This window comes from Mauremys reevesii, linkage group 12 (genome assembly GCF_016161935.1).
Source record: "Mauremys reevesii isolate NIE-2019 linkage group 12, ASM1616193v1, whole genome shotgun sequence".
Classification (NCBI taxonomy): domain Eukaryota; kingdom Metazoa; phylum Chordata; order Testudines; family Geoemydidae; genus Mauremys; species Mauremys reevesii.
Window position 1 is genome coordinate 37,581,433 of NC_052634.1, and position 14,017 is coordinate 37,595,449.

General features: G+C 49.9%; 2 non-coding genes across 2 annotated transcripts; both read right to left on the reverse strand.

Annotated features, from left to right (window-relative positions):
* Nucleotides 1–4,631: 4,631 nt before the first annotated feature.
* TRNAS-GCU lies at nt 4,632–4,713 on the reverse strand. The gene has a single exon. It is a non-coding gene; the product is annotated as a tRNA-Ser (tRNA).
* Nucleotides 4,714–12,652: 7,939 nt separating this feature from the next.
* TRNAA-UGC lies at nt 12,653–12,724 on the reverse strand. Its single transcript has one exon. It is a non-coding gene; the product is annotated as a tRNA-Ala (tRNA).
* Between the last annotated feature and the right edge of the window lie 1,293 nt (nt 12,725–14,017).

The window sequence follows — 14,017 nt, forward strand, 5'->3', positions numbered from 1 at the left end:
AGAATTCAACTGTCACCAGATGGATCAGACTGAACAGGTTTCAAACCTCGAGGAGGCTCTTACCTTCTAAACAGGGACGGCTGTTTTCTAGTAAAATCAGGAAAAGGGAAGGAGAAAACTCAAAAGAGGTTCCTCCTGGCACTCACGTCCTTGAACCCGAATACTCTCTCAGTCCTCAAAGAGAGACCTGGAGAAGGAGACTTGCTGAAGAAAAGCCACAGGGGTCTCTGAGGTTTCCCTGGCCTCTCGCCCCTGTCCTGCCTGGCTGATGTCAGCATCTCTCTGTGAGGTCACCACCTCCCCACCACCTTTGACCAATAGTCTGAGGTCCTGCAAAAAGCCTTTGTGATGTCACTGCCACACCCCTCCCTTGCTGTGCTAATGTCCTGTCCCTGGCCAGGCACTGTGGCGGTTTGAGCTACTCCCTGTGGATCACCCCGCTGTTAAAGCAACAAAGAGTCCTGTGGTACCTTATAGACTAACAGACGTTTTGCAGCATGAGCTTTCGTGGGTGAATACTCACTTCTTCGGATGCAAGACGGATCCTCGCTGTTGAATTTTTGTGCCTTATTTATAATATGAATTTGTCTCTTTTCACCTTTCAGCCCCTGGGTCCTGTTATGCCTTTCTCTGCTCAATTAAAGAGCCCTTTAATACCCAATATTTTCTCTTCATTAAGGCCCTTCAACACTTTAATGAAGTCACCTTTCAATCTTCTTTTGATAAACTAAACAGGTTGAGCTCGTTCAATAGCTCACTAGAAGGCATTTTTCTCCAGCCCTCAGAACATTTGGTGGCTCTTTGCTGACAATTTCACAACATCTTTTTCAAATGAGGACACCAAAACTGGAGGCAGTATTCCAGTATCAGTCTCACTGATGCCGTGTCACCTCCTGTGACGTTATTGACATAATCTATAACTGTATAGATCACCGTTGCGACCACTGTTCTATATTTGCAGCCAATATGGTAGAAAGGTTGTCATGTAAGGGGTCTATGGAGAGGTTCTGATTGGCTGATTATAATGATGCTATCTCTAGATATGTATCATTTTTGTAGTTGACGTTATGAATATTGGCTCTATGCTGTCCGTATTTCAAACTTGTGTTATGCTTCCGGGAAACATCCCAGACAAGTTGGTGTCAGTTCTGCCTAGCCTGCTTGATGGCCCATTAAGGACCATCAGCTATACAGTCGACCCATTGAGAGAAGGCAGATAAACCTTGTGCCTCAGCAAAGTATGCAGGGACCTGCCTATGCACAGAACTCTAAGGTTTTTCTATGCCACATGCTGGATAGAGTGTCCTTGGGACAAAGAAAGCAAAGACCACATGGCAAGAGACTCTAAAAGGCTGATGCCTCATCTCCATCTTGTCATCATACCTCTGGAGGGACTTTGCTACAAACTGAAGCTCTGTACAAAGGACTGAATGACCTATCCCAGCTGTGGATGGACTCCAGAGACTTGATTTGAACCTGCAGTTTATTCCATCACTGCTACAAGCCTGAATCAAGAATTTTGGCATTACTGTAAGAGAAAGCTGGGTAAACAGAAAGACTTGCTTGTTAAGATAGGCCTGGTCAGCAAATTGCCAGGTGTTGGAGCTAAGAACTAAATAATTGTGTCTTATTCAGAGTTGCAGACTGAACAAAGAATCCCTGTTCCTATTGTGTTAGTCTCTTCTGTAGGGAGACGTTCTTTCCACAGAGCCAACCTTGAGTTTATGAGAAGTTGGCACATGTCAGTATAAGATATTGCATCCTTCCACCTTCCTTCCCAAGAGACCAATGCCTTGCCTTTAGACACACAGAAAACAATCTTTATTGCCATATACTTTCACTGTTTCTTTGCTTTAACCCCTAGGAATGTACCTGTTGGACAATGAAAGGAGTTGCTCCATTCCTATGGACCCCAAATCAGAATTCAGCATAGATATTTTATACTAATAGCTTTCTCCACTGATGTCAGCACCCTTTGTCATACAGGGGTTGGAGGTATCCCAGGAACAGGCCAATAGGAGAAGAAGTGCCTTCCTGAACAGCAAGGGGATCTGAGAAAGGGAAGCCAGTATGTTTCTGCGTGGTTTTGAACCAGGGACCTTTTATGTATTAGGCAAATGTGATAACCACAACACTACAGAAACTCTATCAACTTGGTTGCTGCTTGCCCTGGCACACACCGATGGGAAAACAGAGCGAGTGATGGCAGCCCTTCGACAGGTCAGCTGGTAGAGCAGAGGACTGGAGCCGGTGCTCAGGAAGTCATCCTTACGTCCCCCTTCTGAACCTTGCTTGAAGGGGAGCTTCTTTTTCTTCCCCTTGCTGACAAAGAGCAAGAGAAGAATGAAAGGTCAGGTGGGCCAACTCAGTGCAGAAGCCCATGCTGCCTTTTCCTGCTGCATAGCCTGAAATGAGGGATTTGTGGCAGTTAAAGGAACTGCTGCACTTTCAGAAAACAGCCCACCCTTGCACAAAGGGGGAAAGAAGAGCCCCCCCCAAATCTTGGGATTGAACCACAGACCTTTAGTCTCGCCCAGCTCAACTACTTCAACAGCTGCGAGGTTTCTTTTTAGCCTATTGCTTTGCTCTCTGGGATGCTTTTCTATCAGCGGCCCATTAAGGCAAGATTCACTTTTGCTTTTCTTAGCTGGCTAAAGCCCTTGTTTAATAAACCAGGAGATCCTGGGTTCAACTCCCAGTGGTGCCTTGTTGAGATGCTTTTGGGGCACCTGGCATTGGCTACTGTCAGAAAACAAGACTCAGAGTGAGATGGACCTTTGGTCTAGCCTAGTGTGGTTTTTCTTATGGTTTAAATTACACTCACAGGCACTGATAATAGATCTACTGAAAGTTTGGGAGTTAAGAGCTGATAGGTCAGTGGTCCAGTCCCCTCACAGATGACCCCCTCCCTCTGGGACAGGGGCAGGTCTGAGCTCTCACACCAAATGGCTCTTTGCAGCTGCCAGAATCTGTGGGCAGCTCATTTAGTTTATGCCGAGGGTTGAGTCCTGCTTTGTGCCCAGTGTCTGAGAATGAAAATCCTAAACCACCCTATGAAATAACGAATGCAGCAGGACGTGTTTTTGTCCCTGCCTCAGAGCAGACAGAACAAAGGAGAAATGCCATCAAGTCCATGGTAATACTTCCCTGCGGTTTCACCACTTCCACTCGCTAAACTCCCTCCAAACCTTCTGGGCTCCTAGAGCAGGGGACTGAGCCTGAGCCCAGACACGGACACTGCAACTTTACTCCAGACCAAGCCACATGGCCCTGATTAATGTGACACGGGCCAGTCGTGAGTGTTTCATTGCACTGTAGACGTAGCCTAACATTATGTCTATATTGTGATTAAAACACCCAGGGCACCTGTCTCAAAGCCCGGGTCAGCTGATTCAGGGTAATGGGGCTTGGACCACAAGACTATAAAATTACAGTGCAGACATATGGGCTTGAACCCAACCTCTGAGGCCCCACGAGGGGTGAGGGTTTCTGAACCCAGGCTTCAGTGTGAACACAAATATCTGCACCACAGTTTTTAGCCCCTCAGCTTTAGCTCCAGGAGCCCAAGTCAGATGACCCAGGCCAGCCCTGCTGCCATCTTTATCCCAGGAGAGATAGACTCGAAGGATACATCTCCACTGCAATGGAAGCCCAGGTGTGGCACGCTGTGCTCAAAGCAGCACCTGGAAGCCCCATATTCACCACTCTCATATAATGATGAGATGGTTTGTACAAAGTCTGCCTGGTGAGGTATCATTTCAAAAGTCTTCATCTGTTGTACATTAATATCGTGTTGGATTGTGTGTGCTCGCATTGGTTGGGAAGTTATGAAGTTTTGCTCTGTGTGCGTTACTGGGATATGTTATGAGGTTGGGAAATGCCCCCCACCAGCCCAGGTGTGACAAGGGAGGAGCCAGACTCACTGCTGGCCCATTGAAGGGATCCACACTCCCAAGGACTATCCCAGGAACCGTGTACAATGCAGGCTTCTCCGAGATAGCACAGCGACAATGGACACTGCTTGACTCACATGGTAGCAAAGGAGCTTCCTAGCAAGTTGGAAGAAGCTATGAAAGAGGGGAAGAGACATCATGACTTGGCCTCTCTCCCCCACAACTCGGCAGGTGGAAACACACCTGGAGGACAAAGACTGAACTGAGATGAATCAGAAGAGAATAATAATAATACATTCAAATCAATGTCCCCAAACAGACTAGTATGGGTGTTTCAGCAGAAAATTTTCAGTCTGGGGAATTTTGTTTTCTCAGTCAGACCTTGCCAAGGGAAGTAGGGAGAAAATGTTTGAGTTGCCTCCTTCAGAACAGCTTGGTCTAGACACTATCTCTGGTTCACTGCTCTGGCCTTGCTCGGGTTGAGGATATTTTAATAATTTGGGGAGGTGCCAGGGTGGTTGAGGGAGATGAGAGGGATGTTCCCTTTTGAGATAAAAACTAAGAAATACAGAACTAGAGAATTTTTTTGTTTTGTTTTAGAAATCTGGGATTTAGACATTTTATTTAAAGTAAGGGAGTTCTGAGTTTCTGTTTGCAAGAAGTACCATTGTTTGATCTGTCATTGTACCAAAGGGGGAGATGGTTGTCTATAAAGGATGGGTGAAGACTAAATGCAGCCGATGAGGATGGGATTCGAACCCACGCGTGCAGAGCACAATGGATTAGCAGTCCATTACCTTAACCACTCGGCCACCTCATCAGAACTGTAAAGAAAAGGACAGGAGGAGAAATCTAAGGTCAGCAGAGACAGGGGCAATAAGGCATTTTTAAATACTAAGCGGAAGCAGGGGCTGAATGAGCTCCCTCCTCACATCTAGTGAGGATCTGGGGGAAAGACTTCAGGAACAGATGATGTTTGCATAGACAAACCTACTCTGCCTAGATATGCAGCATGATGGGGCCACTTTCCCAAAAATGACCAGTTTTGGCTGGTGGCGGGTTACAAATCACTTTAGGATTGAGTGGAATGAAATGTTATTATCCTTCCTGCATGAGTGAAGGGCAGCAGAACATACCTAGTCGGTCCTGATGGAGGGGTAGGTGGGTGAGGAATAGCTTTTATTGGACTTCATAGAAGTGATTGAGAACATCACCCTAAACCAGTGGTCCCCAAACATTTCACACTGTGCCCTCTTATCCAGTTGGGGAAGGGCAAAACCAGAGCTTGAGGGATTCAGCCCTGGGTGGTGGGTCTCAGACTTTTGGCTTCAGCCCCAGGCCCCAAGAAGTCTAATGCCAGCCCTGGTGACCCCATTAAAACAGGGTTATGACCCACTTTGGGGTCCTGACTCACAGCTTGAGAACCACTGCTCTATGCTGAGGGGAGAGAGTTTTCCTGTGGGTGCAGTTAATCCACTTCCCCAAGAGGTGGCAGCTATGTCAGTGGGAGAAGCTATATCGGTGGGTGTGCAAGCTGTGGTGTTTGCCACATTTAACAAGTTTAATCAAACCCCATTTTTAAAACCATCTGTAGCCTGGGAATGGCAAAGGACCTCGATGAAGCAGGGTCTGTCCTTTAAAGTCCTGGAGATCATGAGTCGATGCTTTTGCTATCATGGGAGTATAGCTGAGTGGTAAAGTGCTTGATTGCAGATCAAGTGGTCCTTGATTCAAACCCCAGTGTTTTCTTATAATCTTCTTTCTTTTTTTAAAAAAAAGGAAAACATTTTCATTTTCATTCTCCATTCTGTTCAGGAGCTCCACTGTACAGGGGTGCTTGATATGGATGTAAACACTCAACATTTCACTGTCCAAATGCATAAATACCTAGCAAAGCTGTCTATCAGCTGAAATCAGTTTCAGTCCTCAAAGTGTCAATTTATGTTTTCATCAATTAAACAAAGGTATCATATGAATGTACATTTGCAGATCCCTCTTCTCCAGGAGCTGTGCTGTGCAGAAGAACAAGAGTCACATCCAGCTGCAGTTCAGGAGTCTGATAACCAAAGAGCTGTTGCCGGCTCAAAGAGCCTGAGGCGGAGCAACAGCAGGGTTCATTGCCTAGTGTGCGTAGCACTAATTGACACACCAGGGTGGAGAAGCAAAACCAGGTTTATTTGAGCCCAAATAAGGTGCCAGGGAGAAAAAGCATTCTCAAATCCTGCACACCCGCGCGCAGGCGGGGTCCCAGCATTTATACCCCACTTGTTTGTGTAAGCCTTTTGTTTGGTTTTCCCCCTCACCCCTCCCTTCACAACAGCAGTTACTTTAAACATTACATTTCAGCGTGTTAGAAAAGTTCTCATTCGCATGCTTATCTATGGCCTTCACAGCACAAACACATACAGATTTTCCTCCCCGCCGCTTCTGCTGTTTTAAACTCCTGCATTTGCAAGCTGAGACAGCTGACAGTTACACATTTTGCTTGCTGTCTGTTAGCATCTTAGGCTGGTTAAAGTTCACAGCATGGAAGACCTCTGGTTCACTCAGGCCTGCAGTCACAACTTTGGTTTACTTAGGCCTAGTGACACCAACAGAGCCAATAAATGTTCTGAGGGCTGGAGAAAAATGCCTTCTAGCGAGCTATTGAACAAGCTCAACCTGTTTAGCTTATCAAAAGAAGATTGAAAGGTGACTTCATTGAAGTGTTGAGGGGCCTTAATGGAGAGAAAAGATTGGATATGAAAGGGCTCTTGAATCTAGCAGAGAAAGGCATAACAAGACCCAGTGGCTGGAAGGTGAAAAGAGACAAATTCATATTACAAATAAGATGCAAATATTCAACAGCGAGGATGATTCACCACAGGAACAAGTTACCAAGGAAAGAGGTGGATTTGCCATCTCCTGATGTCATTTAATGAAGACTAGATGCCTTTCTGGAATGTGTTTGCCCCAAAAGTAGCTCTTGTGTCATACAGGAGGCCTGTGATATGCAGGGGGTCAGATTAGATGCTCTAATGGTCTCTTCTGGCCATAAAGTCGACTAATTTCTGAAAAACTGAGTGTAGCATTGGGAGCAGCATCTGATGTTTTCCTGTCTAGCCGGCTTGCTGCCTAGAACGAACGCTCCTTGAGTGGGGTGATCCACAGGGAGTAGCTCAAACCTCCAAATTGCCTGGCCAGGGGCAGGACATTGGCACAGCAAGGGAGGGGTGTGGCAGTGACATCACAAAGGCTTTTTGCAGGACCTGAGACTATTGGTCAAAGGTGGTGGGGAGGTGGTGACCTCACAGAGAGATGCTGACATCAGCCAGGCAGGACAGGGGCGAGGGGCCAGGGAAACCTCAGAGACCCCTGTGGCTTTGCTTCAGCAAGTCTCCTTCTCCAGGTCTCTCTCTGAGGACTGAGAGAGTATTCGGGTTCACGGACATGAGCGCCAGGAGGAACCTCTTTCCAGTTTTCTCCTTCCCTTTTAGTGATTTTACTAGAAAACAGACATCCCTGTTTAGAAGGTAAGAGCCTCCTCAAGGTTTGAAACCTGTTCAGTCTGATCCATCTGGTGACAGTTGAATTCTAGGCATGGAAAACACGAACTTAAGGAGGCAGAATTTTATTTCGCACCTGGGATTTTGTCCCATAGAATCACTGTGGTCATTAGGGTTTATCCTTTTTGTTTCACCTTTTCCTCCATCCATCCCTCCCTCCTTTCTCTTTGTCTCTTGCTTCTTTTGTCCTTTCACCTGTTCCCCTCCCAACACCAGGAGGGGTGTGCGTATGTGTCTCAGGGGAATGCTCTGCAGCTCCCACTGTGGGAGGTCCACCCAAAAATGTGGGTGTGGCAAAATACCTGCCCCTCTGCTTGTTAGCTCAGTCCTTCCCAGCCCCAGAGGCACAGGCTAGGGCACAAGGGAAAAGAAAACCCTTCTCAATCTCACAAGGCCGGGCTGATTCCTTCTCAGCCGGCCCCCTAGCTCTAGTTTCTTTCCCCCCCCTTGGGGAGAATACCCTCCGTCCTGCAACGAGTCTCAGAGCTCAGCTGTCCCTCCTTGCTGGCAGCTGCCCTGCTTCTCTCATCCTCCTTCCCCCCCCTTTTGCTTCCTTGTCAGGGAGGGTTTAAAAGGTCTCTAGCAACTGGGGCCAGCTGAACCTGATTAGTTGCTTCCTAACCCCTGCCCCAGCTGAACCTTATTTTGCTGGCTAAGCCTTCTGGGCTAATTGTTACCCCTCTCCAGGTAGCTAATTGGCCTGAATTTGCCACATATCCCCCCCCCCCCGCTCAACACTACGGGGTTGGGCCACTTGGGTCGGAAAACAATGTACCCTTGACAGGCCATCCGCATTGCCATGTTGAGTCCCGGACCGGTGCCGAACTGTGAAGCGGAAGGGCTGAAGCGACAGGAACCATCTTGTCACTCGCGCGTTCTTGTCCTTGTTCTGGTGCATCCATAGCAACGGGGCATGGTCCGTGACCAGGGCAAATTTCCGTCCCAGTAAATAATAGCGGAGGCTTTCTACGGCCCATTTTACCGCCAGACATTCCTTCTCCATGATGGCGTACTTCCGTTCTCTAGGCAGGAGCTTTCTACTGAGGTAGAGGATGGGGTGTTCATCATCCCACTCCTCACACCATGTGTGGCAAAATACCTGCCCCTCTGCTTGTTAGCTCAGTCCTTCCCAGCCCCAGAGGCACAGGCTAGGGCACAAGGGAAAAGAAAACCCTTCTCAATCTCACAAGGCCGGGCTGATTCCTTCTCAGCCGGCCCCCTAGCTCTAGTTTCTTTCCCCCCCCTTGGGGAGAATGCCCTCCGTCCTGCAACGAGTCTCAGAGCTCAGCTGTCCCTCCTTGCTGGCAGCTGCCCTGCTTCTCTCATCCTCCTTCCCCCCCCCTTTTGCTTCCTTGTCAGGGAGGGTTTAAAAGGTCTCTAGCAACTGGGGCCAGCTGAACCTGATTAGTTGCTTCCTAACCCCTGCCCCAGCTGAACCTTATTTTGCTGGCTAAGCCTTCTGGGCTAATTGTTACCCCTCTCCAGGTAGCTAATTGGCCTGAATTTGCCACAGTGGGGCTGAAATAGTGCTCAGGCAGTGATCCCCACCGGTGACCTGGGCCATCCTTTGGGCGAGAACCCTCAGCCTCCCGTCCTCAGTCTCTAACCTGATTGGCTGAGCAGGGGGTTATTGACAGGGAGGAGACTCAGGTCCTTGTTGTTCTCTTTGAAGCCCAAGGAAATAAGTCATAACCAGTCATATGTTTGATGAATTTTGCTGCTCCTCTGCATTAATTGTCTCTGAGCAGTTCATGATTCTCTCTAACATTGCAGTTCTCCTCAAATACTTGCTGAATATTTATTGTGCACTGTTGTTGGTCTGGAGCTCATCTGAGAACACTTTATTCAGGTCATTCAGTGTCTAAAATTCAAGATGCGATGGTTAGTTTGAAAATCAGGGCTCTTGGGTCCTATTCCCAACTCTGCCACTGGCTGGCTGATAATAATGATCTGCTCCTACCTACCTCACGGTGGGTGGGGATCCATTGGAGAGTGTCACTAGGAGTAGTGCATAATATGCGGTGTCCTATCACATTTACTCAGAGCAGATTATGACATAATAGAATAGCTGAAATAGTCTATTTGATTTGTATTTTTTTATTTTGAAATTGTTAAGAGCAGCAATTACTTAGCTCAGACTGAAGCATCTTATCTAATGTTTGAGATCTAAGTGTCTCCTCTTTGTGTGCGACGAGACAATTTAACACACTGTGACAAACAGGAGATGCTTTTGTTTTGCAACAAAATATTTTTGCAAACAACTTTCATCTCACTTGTTTTGATTTCGAGAAACAAACTGGTTTAGTCTGAGGGGATTTTCTGACAGAAATGGTTTCAATGAAATTTCCCCACCATCTCGATTCCTGGGCTCTATCCCTTTCTCTGGGGTTTTTTTTGTCCATTAGAACAGGAGTCAGGACTGTTGGCTTCTCTTTCTGGCTCTGCCACCACCTCGCTGTGTAGGCTCTTGGGAAGGTCACTTCCCTTCTTTGTACTTCAGGCTTCTCCCCATCTGTCCAATGAGAACAGGGACAGTTCTCAAACTCTGGGCAGTCATTTTCAGCGGGGCCCCGGCAGGGATAACTAAAAATGTATAAGACTTTCATTTCTTAGGAACCGGTTCCCTATAAAAAGTTCTGATTTAAGGGATGTGCCACAGTACGTATTTTTTGTACCAATAGCGTTACCATGCGTCCGTATTTTCCCAGGAGGAATTTTTAAATTTTTAAATTTTAAAAATTCCTCCCAGACAGTGATTTAAGAACCAAAAAGCCTGACATGTCCAGGAAAATACAGGTGTATGTTAACCCTACCTAAAGTTCTTTTTTAAAAAGATGGGCCTGAACTAGAAACAAATTCCGTTTTACATGTGTGGGTCCCTGCCACTCCCTGGGGCTGTGCTAGGGTGACCAGATGTCCTGATTTTATAGGGACAGTCCCAATTTTTGGGACTTTTTCTTATATAGGATCCTAATAACCCCCACCCCCTGTCCCGATTTTTCACACTTGCTGTCTGGTCACCCTAGGGTGTGCACATGTGTGGGTCCCAGCTGCTCCCTGCCCCCCTCATTGAAGCAGGTGTGCAGGGTTACTGCCCTGGGAACTGCAGGCACCAGTGGACATGGGGCTGGCTGGAGGCAGGGCAGGGGCTGACTGGAGGTAGGGTCTGGCTGCAGGCAGGGCAAGGGGTGCGGGGCTGGCTGGAGACGGGGTGTGTGGGGCTGGCTGGCTTCAGGCAGGGCTGCAGGGGCGTGCGGCAGGGTTTGGCAGGGCTGGAGACGGGGTGTGCGGGACTGGCTGGCTTCAGGCAGGGGGGTGCAGCAGGGGTTGGCTGGAGACAGGGCAGGGGGTGCGGGGCTGGCTGGAGACAGGGCAGGGGGTGCAGGGCCGGTGGTGTAGGGCTGGTGCGGTGTGTGGGGAGCTGGCTGGCTTCAGGCAGGGCCGCAGGGGGTACGACAGGGGTTGGCTGGAGACAGGGCACGGGGTGCGGGGCTGGCTGCAGGGGGTGCGGGGCTGGTGCAGGCAGGGTGTGCAGCAGGGGCTGGCTGTGAGCAGGAGGTGCGGGGCTGGCTGGAGACAGGGGCTGGTGCAGGCAGGGCAGGAGGTGCAGGGCTGGCTGGTGAGGGGCTGGCTGTGGGCTGGGGGTGTGGGGCTGGCTGGAGATGGGCTGGCTGTGGGCAGGGGGTGTGGGGCTGGCTGGAGATGGGCTGGCTGTGGGCAGGGGTGTGGGGCTGGCTGGAGGCAGGGGCTGGTGCAGGCAGAGCAGGGGGTGGGGGGCTGGCTGGAGGCAGGGGCTGGTGCAGGCAGGGCAGGAGGTGCAGGGCTGGCTGGAGATGGGCTGGCTGTGGGCAGGGGGTGTGGGGCTGGCTGGAGGCAGGGGCTGGCTGTGGGCAGGGGGTGTGGGGCTGGCTGGAGATGGGCTGGCTGTGGGCAGGGGGTGTGGGGCTGGCTGGAGGCAGGGGCTGGTGCAGGCAGGGCACGGGGAGAGGGGCTGGAGGCAGGGCAGGGCAGGGGGTGCAGGTACAGAGGGTACAGCCCACCCTGTACGGTAAGTGCCCCCTCCTCCCTCCATCAGCACCGGGGTAGCAGCAGCAGCCCGGGTTTTGGGGGCTATTTACATGGCCCAGGGCTCCCCTGCTTCTACCACCCCGGCCCTGTAAATAGCTGTGGGAGCCCTGGGGAAGCGGCGGGGCTCTGGGGGCTATTTAAAGGGCCGGGGCGGTAGAAGCAATGGGAGCCCTGGACTTTTTAAATAGCCCCCAGCGCCCTGCAGCCCTACCCCAGCCCTATCCCAGCCCATGCTGGGAGCCCCAGGCCCTTTAAATTGCCCCCTGGGGAAGCCGGGCCACCCCAGTGCGGCGAACCGGCTCTTGCTGGTACACGGTACCGGGGCTTGGGCACGGGGCCCTCTTAGGCGTGGGGCCCAATTCAGGGGAATCGGGAGAATCGGCCTAAAGCTGGTCCTGTGTGGGGGTGGGGTGGGGCAGGACTTGGTCCCATTCTGGGCACCACCAAAAATTATCCAAACCTGCCGCCCCTGTCCAGCCCAACCTTCTGCTGATGCACCTCAGCCCACACACGTGCAGGGTTTGAAGCTTCCATTGCTTAAACTCCAGGACACTGAGGGATTTCAGCTCCCCTTTGCCCACAGGGAGCTTTCACCCCACTCCCAGCCAGGTTCTTGTCCATGGGATCACTGTAGGGGGCTGGGTCCCGCTGGGCCTTTTCTCTCTCTACGACAGGCCCGGGTGCAATAACTGGGACATCAGAGCACCCAGGACCTTCTGTGGGGCTGCCATTCCCCTTCCCCTTCTGTGGTCTCGTCAGTCATTGACTCCAGCCTTTTTTCTACCCATCGTCAGCACCATCCCAAGCAAACTGCACTCGCCTCAAAAAGACAGTGTCCCCTGGTGGGTGTAAATCACTGACCTCTCTCCTCTCTGAGCACTGACTGCCCCTCTGTTTCCTTGCCTCTCAGTCTGTGCAGATGGGACCTTTCTGGAGGATTCACCCTTCTCATCTACCCTTGTCCCAAGCAGCACAGCGGGTGGGAATCGTACATGTACTGAGGTGACTTAGGAGCAGAAACCACCCCAGACCTTACATGCAATTGGCACTTGCCCCTCACTGAGCAGGATTGAAACTCCTGCAGGGAGACTGCTGGGCCACATCCCCTCTGGGCATGAGCAAAGCAGGAGGGTGAAAAAAAGAACCTGGAGATGCTGGGGACTAAACCCAGGGCCTCATACATGCAAAGCATGTGCTCTACCACTGAGCTACAGCCCCAGATAGTCTTTGCTTGCTATGGGTTACACCAGGGGTAGGCAACCTATGGCACGTGTGCCAAAGGTGGCACACGAGCTGATTTTCACACTGCCCAGGTCCTGGCCAAAAGTCTTGGGGGCTCTGCATTTTAATTTAATTTTAAATGAAGCTTTTTATCATAGAATCATAGAATCTCAGGGTTGGAAGGGACCTCAGGAGGTCATCTAGTCCAACCCCTTGCTCAAAGCAGGACCAAACCCAACTAAATCATTTTAAACATTTTAAAAAACCTTATTTACTTTACATACAACAATAGTTAGTTATATATTATAGACTTATAGAAAGAGGCCTTCTAAAAACATTAAAATGTATCACTGGCATGCAGAACCTTGAATTAGAGTGAATAAATGAAGACTCGGCACAGCACTTCTGAGAGGTTGCTGACCCCTGGGTTACACTCAGAGCCCTCTTGTTCCCAGAGCATCCAGTGGCCTAAGAGCAGCCTGGGGGACACATTCCCTGCTCTGAGGGCCAAACCTGCTGTCCTGGAGGCTGCTGGTTCTTAGGGTCACTTTTGTGAAAGTAGAATGAATTATGTTACAAAAATAGATAGGATTAAAGAAATGCTGTCTGTACCTTTAAGGAAAGTCGCTGGAATGCTGGAGTCCAGGTGTCAGGAAAACAGACATTAACATAGAACAATTGCACCGTTTAAGGGCAATTGGTGAAGCATTAGCCTTAGATCGATAGGAGTTAGTAAGGAAGTAGGATATGCATGCTATGCCCCAGGTGAATTTTGCTGTTTTCTCCTCTGTCCCTTTGTTTGATTCCCGCTCTTTTATCTGTATAAATAAGACTGTTTGGGTCTTGCATGGCCGCTCACATTATCTGGGTGTTATTAGCAGAAGCGCTGTGCTAATAAAACAGAGTGGTCTGACAAACTGTGAGTCCTGAGTCTAACTTTGACAATTTGGAGGTCCCACCGAGATGGCAACCGTCTTCACTGGGGCTGTGTGATTCCTGACCGTTTTGTGGGACGACCGTGGCAGCCGGCACCTGGGCATTTGGCCCGAGCGGTCCTCCACCAGAACGGAAAGGTGCACGACCACAGTGAAGTCTACGCCATTGAACCTGTTGGTTCCCACTCTGTTCTGGTAGGGATCCTGGGATCTGACATCAGGAATCTGGTCAGGTAATTATTTCTGTGTTTTGTCCGGACTGAGGACTGTCCTGTCTCTGTGTCTATCTGTCTTCCTGTGGAGTGTTTGAGTCTGGGTGCCATCTCTGTCCGGGGATCAGCCGACCAAGGGGTTC